Genomic DNA, 19289 nt, shown 5'->3' on the forward strand with positions numbered 1-19289 from the left:
ACTAGACACCAAACCACAGACTGCTGCTAGAAACTTCGCTCACATTCCTGGAAGCCAGATCCCTCCAAGCTATTCTGGAAGGCATGTGCTCAAAGACTGAGAAACAAATCTTTCCTCCTTTGACAATGTTGCAGACCTGGAGATGATGACTAGCTAACAAATGTGTATGGCAAGATCAAGTTGGTGCTAGCCCCTATAGGGGAAAAAGCTCTTTGGCCCACAACCCTTTCTATTCACTCAAGTAGCTATTCCCTCTCCTTGTCTACATACTTCTTTCCCACTTGGCATATTGATATTTTCTAGGCAACCTATTCACACACACACACACACACACACACACACACACACACACCACATACACACCCATACACATACACCTTTATTCAGCAACTAGGAGTGTCTGTCATCCGGGACTCACTGCCAGGTGCTGAACACCCAATGTGGGGCTCCAGAGAACTGGTAACCCCAAATTCTCAGCCTCTTAATGCAGTGTTCACATAACCACTTTAAATGATTTTAGAGGTGTACAGTCCAGCTTTTGGACAGCTTTCAGAGTGGAACTCTGAAAATCTGGACAACCAAGATGACTAGAACTGCAGATGTCTTCCCTGGGAGAAAGTGAATAGTGGGAGAACGTGAAGTCTCTGCTCAGAATGACTGATAAGGGTATGACTGGGTCCATAGTCTTCACGCTTCTCTTCCACAAATCCAGAAATCCCACTCCCAGAACGATCAGATATCAAAAATGATGGGAAAACAAGGTCTTGGGAGATGCCAGTGGATTCTCTCCTAAGTTCCCAAGAGCAACTGTTTTAAGGTCTCCTGCAATATAATTTAATTGACAGTAATCTGAAGCCCTATATGTTTTATGACCAAGGTCAGCAAAAGGACATGAGAAATGTGGGAAAATATCCCTTTCATTTATGCCTTGGGTAGCACCTTTCTCCAAGGCTCTCTGGGGCTGTTAGAACACTAGCCAGCTCTGAATACAGTGCTTCTGTTCACGCCTGTTCACTTGGATTAGTCAATTCTGTTCCCACTGTGGTTTTCTCTTTTTCCTTTCCTTCTTCATTGCTACTCACAGGGTAATTTTGTTCTGTCAAATCCATTTCCATTTCCATTAATGGCTTGAGATTTGTGTTTTAAGAATCTGGACAACTAAGATGACATGCTCAAAAATAGAATTTTTTTATTGTTGCAACATGATGATCCAACTTTTTCTATATTTCAAATTCAGCAAATACACCAGTACACCAAGAAATCTCAACAGCCTGCCCCACTTTTTGTCAAAGGGTCACTGAATGCACGTCCAGATGCTAAGAACAAAAAATGAATGTCTAATAAAGAAAAAAAATGTTCTTCCTATTGAGGGATTAAGTTCCAATGATTCTCCCCAGAGTATGACATGCAACTCAGGAATATCAAACAAACAGCTTTTATAGATTATTTGGCAGTTGAATGGGAGGGCATAGATGGTATTTAAGCCCACAGTGGGGCTTCTTGTACCCATATCTAATATGAAGATACCTATACCCCCATAGGTTGTGTTATCTGCATAGCTTCCAGCTAAGAAGATCAAAGTTCAAAGAGTTGTTAAAGGATCGTGGTATGTACTTAAAACATGGTGGTTTAGTGGGACGGAACGATTGCCTCACACACATCAGACTCTGGGTCTAACCCCAGCACTACAAAAAACAAACAATTGGTGGTTTCTGTTGGCTTTCTACAAAAGAAAAGATATTCTAACAAAGTTTTCTGGCTTGTGCTTCCTGCTGCTATGAATTAAGTGCTTATTTCCTCCTAGGCTGAGTTAGTTATCTTATAGTTTACAGCACAGCATACCTTTCCCAAAGGCAGTATATGTCACTGCCCAGTTTTTTCACCATCAACTGCTAGAGATCAATATTACCTGAACGGTTGCCTGCTACTATACCTCTTCAAACCTGTTGTGGCTATGGTGTCATGGGTGTATCTTCAGGTCTCATATTGTGTTCATAAACAAATATAAATGAATTGGGAATACTGTCTCACTAGAAATATGGCTTCAACCAAGCTTAGGGCAAAACCACCAAACACTAGCTAAGATGAACAAGCTTGCAAGCCTCTGTTGGCTTGGCAGCCATCTTCCAGCTCACTCTTTAGCTCCCAGCATGCTCTTTGTTGCTCTAGTTGAAGTGACAGTCTTCAGATGCACGTGGTATAAGGGTCTGTCAGAAGACCAGATTCAAACTCTGAGACTGCACTTCATGACGCCTCAGCAAAGCCATCCAGAGTCTCAGATCTGGGACCTAAAAGTTGAGCAATACAAATAATTTTTTACTAAAGAACAGCTCACAAATGATTCTGCCCATGTTGAACTACCTTATGACACATAAAAATTCCCTATGGAAAAAACAAAAGTTGGAAAAAATATGTAAAATGTCATGAGAGATAAAAGAATTGTGAATACAGCAAAAAAAAAAAAAAGTGAGCATCCATGACTTAAGACAGAAAAAAATAAATCTTTCTCCTTAAGAGATTTATGGACTCCAAAGCAGTAACCTGGGGCCCCCCAACCAGGAATGAGGAGCAGAGAGTGAACACTGAAATCCGAGAGGTGATATGAACTTTGAGCAGCCTCACAAAACTGAAGAAAAAATCAGGATTTGGGGTCTGATGAGAGAGAGAGAGAGAGAGAGAGTGTTCTAGAAAACTTCTGTGGCTATCTGGTGGAGCCCTGCAGCTTATTCCCTTGGAGAAAGGGTAAGGCAGAATGGAACACACCAGGGCAAATGACCAAGCTTCACCAAGCTAGCATGGTCTCTCTTCTCTCCAAACCTGTCCAAAGGGCCAGATGTGATAATGCACACCTGTTGAGGCAGAAAGATGGTGAGTTCTTAGTCAAATCAAGCTAAGTCATGAGAAGCTGGTTCAAGAAAAAAAAGGAGAAAAGCAAATAAAATGTCTTTCTAAAACACAGGGAAAGACGATCTAGAAAATAAATCTGTCCAGAGCCTTCGATCATCCTGAAATGCATCATATATAAAGTCTGATACCAAATAAAAAGCTCCAGGCATTCTAGAAGACATGACTAAATGACAATATTACAAACTTGAAGAAAGAAAAAGCAGGCCATGGTATTTGGAAAAGGTTAAAATAAGTGTGAAAAACATCTCTAAGACATAGAGGGGGGGTTCAGCACATAATTAAAACTAAAGAAGCTACAGGCAGCTTCTGTACCAAAAAAATGAAGACACTGAAGGTACAAGCAAAACAGATGGACTCTAATGTAGAGAACTGATCAGCTAAAAGTAACATCAGTGGAAATTAACCAAATAAGGCATGGGGGTAAAAATAGAGACATATGGGACACAGACGAAATATGTATCATATAATACATCTGGAATCTACAAAGCAGAGGAGCCAGAAACTGTGGCAGGTGACATACTTGAGATACCTAGAGACATAATATTCAGATTTATGAAGGATTGTGGAGGCTGAGAAAAGCAACATATGAAGAGAGGCTATAGTGATGCTCAATAGAACAGACCAAAACAAAAAAAAACAAAAAAAACAAAAACAGAAAGAAAAACAAAAGCCAGTACAGATCCAAGCAAGGCATTGATACATAGCACTGTTATCACATACTGGCTATTGCAGGGTATACATTCTTTTTCAGTTCATGTGAAAAGTTAGAAAGGTGGATTTAAATACAAAAGTATCTACTCAGGAGGTTAAAACATACAGATCCCTTGAATTCAACTTGAGCAGCTTGGAAAATCACCTCTCTAGAAGAAAAACTCAAACAAAGCAAACCTATGGAAAGTTGTGATGAGATTTTAAATAAGAGATGTTATATGTGCCAGACAGAGAAAATTCAAGCAATAAACTAATATTAAAATAATGACTGAAAGCCCTCGTGTCTGCAAAGTCAGCTGCTCTTTTTAAGGGCTCCGGCAAAAGGACGGGAGAAATCAAAGTAGAAATCAGAAAGTAAACAGAGCCAAGTAGTCACAAAACTATGATCTATCAAAACCTGTGGGCTGCAGAGAAAGCCACAATTAGAAGGAAATGTCTGGCTTTAAATGAATATTTCTGAAAAGAACAAAATGAGAAAAAGAAGACAATGGTGAAACCCAAAGAAAAGATGAATAAGCTAATGGAAGTTGGTGAAACAGAAAACTAACATAAAACAGAGAAGAATCTAGAAAGCTAAAAGTTGGCCCTGGGAAGCAAGAAAAGCAGAATGCAAAACACAAATTACCAAACTAAGGAATGAAAGTGGGGGTCCAGCAGATGAAAGTACACTATGAACAACTAACTCAAATGATAACCTAACAGATATGAAAGATAAATAAAATTCAGGTTAACTTTATAATAACAATTCAAGAAAATCTTAAATGAAATGTTACTGTAAAATCAAAATTTACTCAAAAAAAAGTACAGCCCCAGGTGGCTTGTCTGGTGAAGTTTAAGAAACAAAAAAGAGGGAAAACCAATTTTACACGAACTTTTCCAAATGCAGAAAGCCAAGAACAGTTCCTAAATCATTTCATAGCACTAAAACATGAAAAAGCCATTGCCAACCTAGTCTCCTAGAGGAGACTAGGCCAACCCCACTCCCAAAACACCTCAGCAAAGCATAAGACAATCAAACTGTTACACACAAAGAAAATACTCCATGATAGACAGTTTGAATTTTCAGAAAGGCAGTGTTCGTTGGCAACCAAATCAATTGATGTACACATCACTAGAGAGAGAACGATGACTGCATGAAAGATGCAGAGCCAGATTCTGGAGGAAAAAAAAAAAGAAAGAAAGCCCTCATGATAGAAATCAAAGTGGGGTCACTGAGATGGATCTGCAAGCAGAGGTGACTGAAGAAAGTGGGGACAGCAGTGAGGTAGGGACCCCCATGTCCCCATGGATGGCAGAACTAATATTGTAAACGTCTCTAGACTACAAAAAGGGATTCAACCTCATCCCCGTCAGAGTTCCAACACATTCTCAAAAAAAAAAAGTAGAAAAAGACACTAAAATGTATATGGAAGCACAGAACACTGTAAGAACAAGTAGCTAGAATAATAAGTTAATAAGTAACCTCTGAACAGAGGAGCAATAGTGGGGGTGTCTCAATCCCTGATTTTGAGTGTTACTTCTGAATTGAAGGAGTAAAATTCCCCTGACACAAAAAATGGTGCATGTTGACCAACAACGTAGGAGAGAGAACCAAGAAATAAGCCCACCCAACTGCAGATATCTGACTTGTTTCTATGGTTTCAATCATGTAGAGCAGGGCAAAGATTTCCTCTTCAATAAATGTTACTGAGAAATTGTACATCTGTATGTAAAATTGTTAAACTAGTTTCCTGTCTCTCACTCTCACCCTGTACAGATACCAACTCAAATGAGCTCAACCCTTTAACATGAGTAAGCCCTGAGACTCTGAAACTGCTGGAGAAAAACAGAGAGAACACACTGCAAGACAAAAGCTTAGGTTTAAAACAAAATCTGGAAAGGACCTGGTAGCTCTGGAAATAATCACAAGAAATGACATGCTTCTCCCCAGCAGACCAAGAATCATCAGGATTAGAGACTGTGTGTAATGGGAGAGATGTTCATGCAAACTGTGTGTCTCATAGAGATTAATATCTAGACTATGTCAAGAACTCAAAAAATTAGCCAGGCAGCGGTGGTGTATGCTCTTAGTTCCATCACTTGGAAGGCAGAGGCAGGCGGATCTCTGTGAGTTCAAGGCCCACCAGGTCTACAAAGAGAATTCCAGAAGAGCTAAGGTTACACAGAAAACCGTCTTTAAAAAAAAAAAAAAAAGACAAATCAAAAGACCAAAAATTTAAAATAATCTAACCAAGAAATAGAAATGATAAGATACTTCATTAAAGGTGAAGAACAAATGAGCAATAGATGTAACCGCCCTTAGCCATTAAGACAACACAAATCAAAACTACATGGAAAGATCATTTCATCCCAATGAGAACGACTATCAGTTTTTTAAACCCCTAGTGAAGATATTGGAGGGAAGGAGAGTCTATCCACAACTAGCAGGAATATGAACTACTATGCTCTCTGTAGAAAGCATACAGAGGTCCCTTGAAAACCTGAAGTAGAGCATCCATAAGATCCAGCTAACACACTCCTGTACATACCCAACAGGACCCGAGTCAGCCCACTGCAATCATACTGGTCCATCCATGATAACTGCTATGCTATCCACAATAGCTAGGATGGGGAACTAGCATAGACACTCATCAATAGATGAGTGGGTTAAGAAAATTCACATAAGTATAATGGACTTTCATTCAATCATAAGGAAGAACAAAGCTATGTCTGTCATCTGTGGGAAAATAAAATAAGCTAGAAATCACCACATTAAGTAAAATAACGCAGACTTAGAAAATCAAATGTCACATTATCTCTCATGTGTAGAACTTCGACAATTTAAGTATATACATATATGTAATAAATGTACATATTAGATAGTGTGTGTGTGTGTGTGTGTGTGTGTGAGAGAGAGAGAGAGAGAGAGAGAGAGAAAGATGAAAATATGAGGGAAGCGTGCGTCCATGGGAATGGAAGATTAAGATTCTGCATATCCTTCTAGATGGCATAAGTCATCCCACACATGCATGTGGTAGCAAATGAAATGAATTTGGAGATTTAAATCTTCCTAGTGAGTTTTTTTAATATCTATTTCAGATCTATTTTCCTTCACAATACATTCAACAGTTTGAAAGATGTTTTTATGGACCTTGTAGAAACTTAAACTCAGGTTCAGCATCCCTACCTAGCCTGAAGAGATCTATAGAATGTTTCCAGTTTTGAGAGGTGAGTTGTTGTTGGAGGTTTCTGCTTGCTTTTGGTTGGTTTGTTTTGTTTTGTGTTGTTTTTGCTTTTGGTTCTTCACTAGTTGAGCAACCAAAAGTTCATATTTATTAAATACGAAGGGGAAAAAATGAATTCCTACTCAAAATGGTATAGGAAAAATAGAGAACAAATGGACAAATAGAATCATTCAAGCACACAATATATATATTTTAAAAAAGACTATATGCTTGAAAACTCTAACATGTAAGGGAAAAAAGAAAACAATAAAGTGGGAGTGGAGCTTAGTGGCACCTGTAGCCCTGGCAGTCACATTTCAGTAATCTGAATGCATCAAAACCCACGAATGGGTTGGTGGCCCTGGCTGCCCTTGCAGATGATCTGGGTTTAACCTGCCTCTGCTTCTGACCTGAGGGGGCGCTGCATGCAACATGCAGACTTACAGACTTAAGATCTCTTGGGCCTATTGCTTTGAGTAAGAAAATGAGGTGTGTCCACACTTTGGTCTTCGTTCTTCTTCAGTTTCATGTGTTTTATGTAATTGAGGAAAATACGTAATAATATATATATTATTACATATATATGTATATATATATACATATATATATATTATATATAATATATATATGTATATATATATACATATATATATAATATATATATGTATATATATATATGTATATATATATATATATATATAAAGAAAGAAAAGGAGGTGTGAGAAGGAGGCAGAGAGGACAAGGAGAGGATGCCCTAGTACTGGAGAGATACTAAAAATGAGTCGTCAGCTAAAAACGTTTTTAAATGTATTTAACATGTCATTGTTTTTCTGCCTCTAGTGCTTCTTAAAGATGTCATTGTTCTCAGGCCCCACTCATACTTAGAAGTGTTTACATTGTAAAAATCTAAAACATGTGTCCTCCGTTTTTCTCTTTAAAAATCCAAAGATACATTCTCTTTTAAAAATTAAAATCTCCCCTTGAAAATTCTTCTTCTTCTTCCTCTTCCTCTTCTTATTCTTATTCTTATTCTTCTCTTTCTTCACCTTCTTCCTCATCCTCCTCTTCCTCCTCTGCCATCTCTTTTTTCTTTTTTTCCCTTCTTCCTCTTCCCGCTCTTCTTCCTCTTTTTTCTTGCTCTTCTTCCTCTTTTTTTGTTGTTTTTGTTGTTGTTATTTTCGAGACAGGGTTTCTCTGTGTAGCCCTGGCTGTCCTGGAACTCACTTTGTAGACCAGGCTGGCCTGGAACTCAGAAATCTGCCCGTCTCTGCCTCCCAAGTGCTGGGATTAAAGGCATGCGCCACCACCGCCCGGCTCCTCTTTTCTTTTTCTTTCTCTTTTTTCTTCTTTTTCTCCTTCTTCTTCTTCTTTTTCTTTATTTTATTATATTTTTTGATTTTTTAACCTTTATTTCTAATTTCAAAGTCTCATTTTTAATATCTTAAACTTGAATAATTCTATTTGATCTCTATTCCTTATTCTTCCTGCACTGTATTTTTTAGTAGAAATTCAAACTTTTCTCTCACTTAATGAATATAGGCCTTATCTAAAATTTTCGAAGTATAGAAAAAGGAAGGGAGGAATTTCACACTAGGGGGGAAAAGTCAGCAGAAAAAAAATGCAGAGTTGTAATTTTGATTTCTTGAATCCTGGGATCTGGGGATTTACAAATGCAGCCTGTGTTGTGGTTGGTTTTGATGTCCACTTGCCACAACTTAGTGACCTGTGTAGGGAACCTTACCTGAGGAATTGGCCTGATAGCCTTGACTGAGTCGGAAGACCTGCCCTTACTGCAGATGGCACCTTCCAGTGGCCCAGATAAAAGGGGGATTTCAGAAGGAAGAACATTGTGTAAGCTCTGCCTTCCATCTCACCACTGCTAATTGCTGCTACTTCTGATTCCTTCGCTGTTATCAGAGCCAGTGTTTCCATAATGGACCAAGTACGAACAGCTCACCAGGAACCTTCTAGAATTCCATAATAGATCAGGACTACTGGTACACCCATCCTTGTGAACTGAACAAGAGCTGCTGAGTTGTCAACCTTCCAAATGAAAGACTGCTACTGTGGAACCAGCTACTGAGACACCAGTCTTTTTAGGAATTTGCAATGCATGGTACTTTTTAAAACCTGTTCCAGGGACTGGAGAGATGGCTCAGTGGTTAAAAGCACTGCTCTTCCGAAGGTCCTGAGTTCAAATCCCAGCAACCACATGGTGGCTCACAACCATCCATAATGAGATCTAACGCCCTCTTCTGGTGTGTCTGAGATAGCTACAGTGTAGTTACATATAATAAAAAAAAATAAATCTAAAATAAAAAAAAAAAAAAACCCTGTTCCAGGGGCTAGGAGGTGGCTCATTGCATACTACATGCACACATACACACATATACATACACATACTTAAATTTTTAAAATTGCTAACTGACCACTTTGGTGAGTATTTTCAATACTTAGATATGTATGTTTTCATGCCTTTGCTTAATACTTGTACCTACAAGTATTTTATGTAAACCACTGTAAACTAGTGTTTGCATGTCTGCCAGTCTGCCACTGGGAAAATTTAAGCACAGGAAGAGCGAACAGGCCTCCTGGTCCCAGATGCAGGGTGTATATAGATGTATACAGATGCTGTGTTGTCAGTCTTGTGTTCCTCAAGCCTGGAATTCAGAGAGTAGGTGCTGTAGTTAGGATCTAGAATGCCTGCAAAGACCGTTGTATGAACAGCTTAGTCCACAAGCCTTGGCACTCTTAGGGGTAGTGGATCCATTGGCAGGTGGGCCTTGTGTGAGGTCTTTAGGTCATTTTAGTCACAGCCATGAGGAGGAATGTGGGACCCTGGCCCCTGTTCTGTCTCTTCCTTCTTTCTAGTTGCTAATAATGTCGGTGTTCTGGGTGTTCTGAGCCATGATGCTCTGTCTCCTCCCAGATCAAAAACAGTGATCAAATTAATCACAGACTGGAATCATCCGAACTGTGAGCCCAAAGCAACCTTTCCTCTTTATAAGGTGCTCGTCTGAGGCAGAAAGCAGCTAACAGCAAGTTGTATGTCAACTTTATTTGCCCAATTAGATCAACCACATCACATCAATCCAAAAACAAAAGTTCCATGTGTATTTCAAAAAGAGCCCAAAAATGTAATTTTCTAATTAAGTGATAGCAGCCAGTAATTGGTCATCTAGAACCCTGGGCTAAAGGTGCTTATATGATATCATTACTGGCTATCCTGTGGAACAGACCCATTTTACAGATGGAAAGCATGAGGCTTTGTAGAGAAGCTTCCCCAGTCAACCCTGCCATAGCAGCAGATTCCTTGCTGAATACAGGAACCACACTCTGCCCCCACGCTGTTCTGACACCATGACTGCAGTTTCTTCCCTCTACCAACATGAGCAGAACTCTGGATTTCAGATAGGTTGAGGAGCTTTGGTGGTCTGGCACTTTGTACACCCTTGAGTGGGCTTAGTGCTTGCGAAAGACTCAGACCTCCTGAGTGTATTTGAACTTGATGCCCAGGAAAGTCAAGGCCTGCTCTGTTTTCATTCAAAGACAACCATTTTTTTCTTCTCTTGCAAACATCAGGTTGTTTTCCTCATTCTCAACTGAGTTCCAAACCACAATTAAAAAAAAAAAAAAAACAGCAAAAAGCACTTATTGGGAAGAGCAGTGAGGATACAGCAAATGAATCTCAAAGCTGTGAGCATCCAGGTTTCACACAGGCTGCCTAAGCAAGTCAGGTGTTTCCACAACGCCACCCTCACCTAGCAGTGCTTAGGATCAGAATGAAGAGCTGCTGCATCAGGTTAAACTCTTGAGTCTTTGAAGAATCAAAATAACATAATCTATGAATCAGACTACATATGAAATTAATGCTTTCAGGGATACTGTAGACCTACAGCAAAGTCTGACAATAAGGTTTTAACTATCTACATTATGAAAGCCAAAATCAGAAAATATATGTGATATGTGTACCTTTGCATGCAGATAGATAGATAGATAGATAGATAGATAGATAGATAGATAGATAGATAGATATGGATCTACACGAGTAACTTGCTCTATTTCCCAATTTTTCTTCTACATCTTGATACCAAAATAAAATCTCAAACAAATGCTTTCATACCTACCAGGATCCAGGCAAGTAGGCAGAAGATATTTATTTATTGCTCCTACCCAATATCTAATTTGATAATAATCCAGCAGTACTTATTAATTACTAACTACAGATTTGATATCTAATGGGTATTAAATACTTGTCACTTCTTTTACAAGCTTTAATACTTTCTTCAGATACATGAAGGTATGGCAATTATATTTTTAAATAAAGGAGTAGTGTGTCTTGAGGCTCCTCCACACTGATAAAAACAAACGGAAGTGGATAGATCATTTATTACTTTCATGTATATTAAACTTCCACAAGAAACTTATTCCTTGACTGCCTTGCATTACCGCCCTGTTTTACTGCATTACAGTCATCAATAATCTCACAGCTGCTAGTAAAACCTGCCCCAAAACAAATTTTTTTAAACTAATTTGCTTCTGCTGAACTAAACAAAATGAAACTTCTGCAGCCAAACTTTCTCCTGAAGCTGAGCCAGTGTGATGTGAACAATTCCCTAAAGCTGTGTCATCACGACAAAACAAAATGCTATCTGCGTTCTTGACGGGGCTGGTTGAACTTTGATGGGTTCTCAGGATGACCCGGATGCTGTTGTTACCTTACACGCTTGATAGGATCCATCCATGGAGCCAGGGGGACCTAGCACTAGTCCTCATCTTCCTTCATGCAAATACATGTAAATATCATGCTGATGTCTCAACAGTTTCCCCTGGCCATGCTGCTGCTGGCCCAGAGGAAGAAACAAGCAGTGTGCCACATAGACCAGCCAGGACATTTACACAGAAAGGGATGAGTCTGGCTAGAAATCCCATGAGATTCAATTAAAATTAGGAACTCAGACTGCAAGCGTCACGCCGTTGCTTTCTTTAGGGAAACACCACTATCAAGCAATATTAATCATTATCTGGTGATTCCAATGACATCACAGGAGGGCCGATTCTCCCCTGTGTTGAATACGTTAGGCAACTTTGATTATTTCCAACAACTAAATGAGAACTAAAAACACATTGTAGCCAGCACATTTCCTTTTAATTTTTAAATTCATGCATATTATCCCAGAAATGAAATCCATGTGCCTATAAAAATCCATTTACACTTTGCACTTCAGAATATGTGACAGTCTCTTTATAAATCTTTTAATGTCTTTATTTACTTTTGGAAGCATCCGGTTTGTGAAAACAAACTCTAAATAATCAGAACCAAGCTGCCATATTCTATGAATATGCACCCTTCACACTTGACTGATAAGGCCACAAACATGTGGAACTGATTCATGAACACTCTTTGGCACAAAGAAGTGTTGTTAGGAAGACTTAAGAACTGCTTGGTCATGGATTTGGAGTATGTGTGCATATGTTGAAGGCTTTGGGTATTTGTGGGTGCTGGAAGAGGACACAGGACCCTTCTTCTCCTCGTGGCTCTAAGTATCGTACCCAATCTTCCTAAAGATTTTTTTAATGTAAGTTCTCCTGAAGGAACCAAATTAAAAGCTTTGTTGTTGTTGTTTAGGTCCCTGTTAGCAGCCAACCTGAGGAAGGGAATCAGGGATGAGGGCACATTCCAAACATGATGCCTTGATCTTAACAAAACTCATTTACCCACTGAGAAGAGTGAGACACAAGCCAGAAGCCAACAGGACCACCCATAATCAGCCTGCTAAAGACAACAGCAGATTCAAACTATTTCCCAGCTCCATGGAAACCTATTCCCCAGGTATCACAAGGTCTCTGGATACCCTTCCAGGTCTGCTGATGTGACACAATGCATGATCACATAAAACTAACCAAAACAAGCTTGATATAGAAAGTATTTCAATGCAGCATTTATGGCTACCTGCTGTCACAAATTCTCTCTGGCCTAGCCATAAGATCACCAAATAGCCTTAAGATCTTGGTGGCCATCTGCAGGTACCAGAACTGATCTGTAGCTGACAGGTGCTGCCTCTTCTAAGGCTGCTGATTGTTCTAGAGAACTCAGAAACTAGCATTAGCTATCTGGATAGCTGCTGGGTCCTCCACAGATTTTAACATACAGAAAGTATCATCTGCAGGATGGGGACATGAGTTAACTCCTGAGGAATGTTGGTGTGCTGAGCGAAGAAAACAAAGCCAGCATGATGGTACACCTGAGATCCCAGCACTCAGGAGACAAAACAGGAGGGTCTCAGATTTGAGGCTGGTATAGTAACGGTGTGACCAGCCAGGTCTTTATGACAAGATCTTGTCTGAAAGAAGGAAGAAAAAGAGGGCAAAAGGGATTTGGAAAGAAAAATAGTGGGAGAAACAATAGCAACTCTATGAGGAACTGACAGGAAGTCTCTACTCTACCCAGGAGTGGGGACTGAACTGTGGGGCTTTGCTCATTCTAAAGGGGTACTACTCCACCACTGAACTGCATCTCCAGACTTGGTTTTGAGTTGCTATGGTTTGGTTTGGTTTGGTTTGGTTTGGTTTGGTTTGGTTTGGTTTGGTTTAGTAGTTTGGCTGGTTTTGCTTTTTTAATTTTGGTGTAGACTCTTATTAAATTGCCCTTAAGTTGGCTTTGAATCAAAAATCTAAGATTATAGGACTATGCCACCAGGCTTAGGATTAAACTAATGCCTATTACAAAGTTTAAATATTACAATAGCCCAGACAAGGAGGTACAATTCCCATTAAACAGCTGAAGCTGGCAGTTTTGTGTAATGTCACCCAAAGTACACAACTGGTAAGTAGACAAAACAAGATCTGAACCAGCATTTGTCCTCCTGTGTCTGTCTCTGGCCACTATACTCTCTCATTTTCCTTAACGTCTCCCACAGAGCATTCTTCACGGTGGGCAGTTTGGGTCCCATATGTGGAAGTCCTCACTAGAGATGGTGAGAGAGTCCTCTTCCATCCACCCAAGAAAGAAATCGTCTGTATTCCATCTACAAACTCCTCTTAGGGTTTGACCCTAAAGGCGACTAACAGAAGACAGGCTCCTGTCTCCCGTCGCTCTTTGCAGTATCTGTAATGTGTCATCCCTCACAGAAAAACAGTGTGTGCAAGTTTAAATAACTGAAAACTTTTAAAGGATTGCTAGAAGTGGACAATTTTCTTGAATCCATACCAAAAAAAAAAAAAAAAAAAAAAAAGCTCAAATTTTCACAATTATAGATGAAATTAATTTAACTTCCTAAAAGTATCAGTTTAGAGTTCAGTTTAGAGTGGGATCCTATTAAAACTGATATCACTTGTTGTCCACTCAAAGAACTAACTGAAGACAAATCTAGATTGCAGTTGGGGTCAGAAGTGAGGTCTGTCTTTGTGTGGCTATTGGCATCTAATTAACTTATTTGATGCTTCCCATGTGGTTGGACCTAGAACGTTTGGGGCAGGAGAAATCACTGCCTCAACAACAAAAAGACTGTTCCTCATGTGTGGGTGTTCACAACTGGGAAGGGTGTGGCTTTCACAGACCAATTGATTGTTTTCCTGACTCAGTGTTATCTTCCTCCTTATCTTCGTGGAACAATGTGCCCGCCCCCTTGTGGCCAGAATGATATCTTTCCTTTCCTAGATAGCATTAATCACATCACAACTTACTTGTTTGCCCAAGGATTGGTTTTCTTTGTGCAAGGATTGGTTTTCTTTGTATTTTGTTTTCTGGTGTTTGTTTATTTGTTTTTGTATTCCACCAACTTGGTGTTCCAACTCAACTTTGAAAAAAAAAGCCAGTTTCCTCCCATCATTCAATATCTTGTTTCATTTTATTCCCAAAAGACTGCTGTTAAATCAAAACCAACTAGTTACCTGAAGGAGTCTCATTTTATTCTTTGTTATTTGAAAAATCTTATAAACTAAAACCTTGTCCACCAGCACTTGGAGAATCCTTGGAAGCTAGAACTGCACAATCCCTGTAAGAAAGACACTGGAAGTTATCCATCACATCAGTCGATCTCACCAGAGAGAAGGGAAATGGAACCTTACAGGATGGAAATGTAATTTAATAGCTGAATGAACATTTGATCGGCTTATTTCATCCCGAAGAAGAAAAGGGGAGAGTGGGGGCGACCCAGGTGGTTAAATTGTAATACAGTAGAAATTCTATCACCCATGAAAACTGTAATTGGGATTCCACTTTTGGATTTGGCCGACTCAGAAACAGATGTGTGTTTCAATGAGAATCCCAGGCTTCACCTCCTCAAGAAATGCTATTCAGACTCAAAACAGAGCTTTCAACTAGCCTATACTCCAAAGAAATAACTGGGATAAATTGACTGTAATTGTCCCAACTGTTTAGAATTCCCATGTTGGATTGGGGCTAGATGTGTGGTTCTCATTGTACAGGCTTGAAGAAGAAGACACTGTCGTTGCTCCCACTTCTGCTCTTGGGGGAGAGGGAGGGATAATACAAAAAACGGGAGAAAATGTCTTTGTCAAGTTGAGATCCAAAGATTTGAGCAGAAGTATCTGAGCCACGGGTCATTTCCTCAGTGAGTGGGGCTAGAGAGAGAGAGCAGGGTTGAGGTGAAGGCTTAATTTGTGCATAATTCACTCCCAGTAAGAGAAAGAAATCAAATTTTTCTCATTATATGGCCTGTCTGGGTGCACAAGCCTTTCAGCTGAGCTCCTCTGATGCATTCTGGCAAGACTCTAAATTCGTATTGTCCGCATAACATGGAGCAGGTAGCATTTCTTTTGAAAAGAAACTCTGGCCCGTGTAATTCTAGCTAGAGAAGCTGGTGCCAGGAAATTGACAGCGAACCAGACCACAGATAAATTCAATAAATCTCCATCTTTTTACAGGAGTCAAGAACAAGCCAGGGGAAATGCAGTTGTCATGGAGTGAGAGTCACCAGCAGCAGCCCAGCTCTTCATGGGTCCCAGGGAACTGAAGCTGAAGGTGAGTGAACTGCCTGTAACAATACTGGGTATTTCCTTCACCTTGGTTTGTATCAGCATTTATTCAGTGTCTCTCCCATTCTTTTCTTTCCTGGCCCAGAGAGATCTGACTTCCAACCCCAAGACTAGGAAAATCTAATTCATCAACTCCTTCCCTGGTCTGAAGGAGTCAGGTTACCTTCCTGAAGAACAAACCTCCATGTCTCTTGTCCCAGTTCTTTTCCTCCTGCATCTGTTGTCCCTCCTCCTTGCTACAAAGTAGCCACTTCCCCCAGGAAAGTTATAATCCAGTCTAAGTACTTCCTCCAGCAAACAACGAAACAAATCTAGTCTTTGGTCACTGGAAGCATGAAGCTGGCCCTCTTTACAAATATGGTGTTTTTACTAAACACTTGCTGGTATGCATCCATTCGAGAGAACAAAATGAATGCTGTAGGACTTAAGCCACTGGTTTACACGGAGCAGATATGTCTCCCGTGACTGTGTGTATGACACAGCTCTTCACTGGGTACCTGAGAAAGCAGAAACAAGTCCTCTGCTGAAAGAAGGGCATTTGGAAGGTGGCAAGAGTGTTCACCTATAAGAACAGAAATGAGACTACCAAGCAATTTTGAGTTTTCATTTTGATGACTCTACTGTGCATTGCTCCTGTCCTTTCAAAGCCACCAGAGGGCCATCTGAGTGATTCTGTGTCTTTCTTTGCATAGTTTTCTTTTTGATATGTCACTCTGTTTTTCCAGTTATTCTTAAAGTACAAAGTAAAAAGCAGGTGGTTGCCCAGAAACAAACAGCCTCTGAGTACTGATTCTCTCTCAAATTATTCTGCCCTTCTTGGTGCTCTAAAGTTGTGTTATGAGACTGCAATTCCTCTATAGCTCTAGTTGCACAGAGAACAAAATGCCATCTTTTAAATGTAATCTAAATTCTAAATTTAGATTTAGAATTAATCTAAATTAATTAGATTAGATTAGAATTAATCTAAATGTAATCTAAATTCTCCCACCAGTCTTGGAAATAATTCCCCTGCCTTTTTTTTTTACAGCTAAACAAATTCATCTCCAGGGAAGGCAAACAAAGGCAATGCCAGTCTTCTTACAGATGGCCCCTGCAGGCGTTATGGTAGTGGAAGGGTGTGTCACACAGATGGGACTCTGTAGCTAAAGGACACTACAGTCCTCTGTCCCTTAGACTGCTCTCAGAGGAGCAAGAATTTAAGTCAAGTTCATCGGGACTCTTCACACCTCTAGACTCAGAACAGTTTATCACTCAGTATCTAACATGAAAAGCCAAAGCCTATTGGTATTGTGACTATTATATGCATCTCTTATATTCTGCCCCGTCCCCCTGATATTCCTTTATAGCTCTAGATGTACAGAGAGCTCCAGAGTCCAGAATACTCAAAGACTTACTTTCATCACAGGGTATCAAAAACAATGGGGAATAGATCTGACGCATGTTTCCCTTTGCAGGTAGGACTTTAAAAAAAAGTTTCCAATTATCCTGAATTGGATTTCAGGAGTCTCCTAGCCTTTATGACTGAGCAGTCTACCATACAGTCTCGAATGCAAAGAATAAGAGAAGATGAAAATCAGAAAATGGAGTCTGTAGTATGTAGACTAATATAGATTTAGTGTGTATGTGTAGTATATATTGTATAAGTACTTCTCATATTTACAGAAAGGGTTGCAGTGCCTTCACCAGTCTAAGCAAGCCAGTACTTCTCCAGGAAGCAAGAAAGGATGCCTGAAGCTCTATGCCCAGGTTGAGTAACCTCCTCTGAGCACCTCAAGGCTAGCTGAAGTCACAGGCCCCCTGCTATTTTTTCACACTTCCCTCCCTCTCTCCTTAAGACCCACTTCTCTGCAAGATCTACTGGCATGTGGAAAGCTGGCCAGATTGCCTCAGAGTTCAAGTCCCAGTCCTGACTATTGGATGAGATGAGATGAGATGAGATGAGATGAGATGAGATGAGATGAGATGAGATGAGATGAGATGAGATCCTGTCACTCATTTCTATGCCCAAGCTCTTTCTTTGCAACTTGCTGTGTGATCCAGAAAGAGTTAATCTGTTGTTCCTTTCCATTAAATGGAACATTTAAAGTCCAGAGACTTTAAAACCTAAAAAGTCTCTGTGTAAAGAAAGGAAGTACTGTTTTATAACTAATAACTTCAACAAGTACTATCTTTTTAAATGCTGTGAACATCATTTCCCACTGGTCCTATGCATGGGAGCAGATCAGACAGCTACTGTAGACAGCGACACTTCCAAGCAATAACTTAACTCAAAAGTCTCTTCCCTGGGTTTCAGAAAGCCAAACACGGTGAGGCAAAAAAAACTAAAATAACAAAAACAACAACAAAAAACAAACACACAAACAAAAACAATCAGCCAGAAACTCCTTTGTACTTTAAAGATGCTTGTTTGTTTGGTAACCTGAGATACTTTTCTTTGGCTTTTAGAATGATAGAAAAGCCCTCCATTGTCTCCTTTTGACTTTTAATTTTTCCTTTCATTTTAGGATGGTTTCTGCACTTGGCTTTCTCCTCTGGTCCCCAAAGCTGAGCTGGCACTTTCTGGACCATGCTGGGGGGGGGGCGCAGGGTAGGGGGCACCAATCTGCTGGAGCCACTGACAAATGCCCCCATGCAGGTCACCTTCTTTTTCAGCGTCTGCCCAAGCAGAGCAGTGAGTACCCAAGAAAATCAAGAACACATCCTCTGATCGTGTGCATACTGGATGGAGCGAAGGTTAAGCACAAAACACCACAGAGAACACAGACTTTCTCCCTCACCAAGCTGGCGAGTTTCAGACTTTCCTTTATTCAAAGGCAGCCATGTTTAACAGGTGAAGTCAGACTCTCACCAGTAATATATTTATGACTACAACAATTGAATTATGCTCAGAGTCCCCGCCACCAATGCGCCTTAACTTGAAATCATTTAATAGCCCTCTTGCCTAGTTCCTGGGTTTTTGCCCACCCCAATTCCTTGCAAACCAGAAGCCAAAATGCACCTCACCACCCTGAAGCAGTTTGTTTTTCAAAATTAACAAATGTACTGAGCCCCAAACACCGGAAACCATGCTGATGGCTCTGGAGGTACATCAGGGAGTGTTGGGTGTATCCAGCTGAGAGATAAGCCTAGTCTTTAATTACTGAAAACACCACCAGTCCCAGCATCAATCCCAGAATCTCTTTCTCCTGTCCTGTCTTCTTTGGGGTGGCATTAACATAGAAACAAAGCCAGCCTAGTCACTGGGCACAGAAAAACAAAAGGATTCCAAACAATATTCTTGGGGTAGGGGCAGCAATCCAAGGAAGTTGTACTCTTGTTTGTTACTATAAAAATATATGATTAAGGGCTTTGGCTTTGCTCCTTGGTTCAAGCCCCACTCCCTTGGGACTGTGGCTGCTCAGAGGAGTGGGGGGAGGGGTATAAAGGAGAGTTGGGTCCTTGGAGAATGCACTGAAGTTTTCCTCGATT

Source organism: Mus caroli, unplaced genomic scaffold, assembly GCF_978045245.1.
Source record: "Mus caroli unplaced genomic scaffold, Mus_caroli_1 scaffold_2, whole genome shotgun sequence".
NCBI classification, from domain to species: Eukaryota; Metazoa; Chordata; class Mammalia; order Rodentia; family Muridae; genus Mus; species Mus caroli.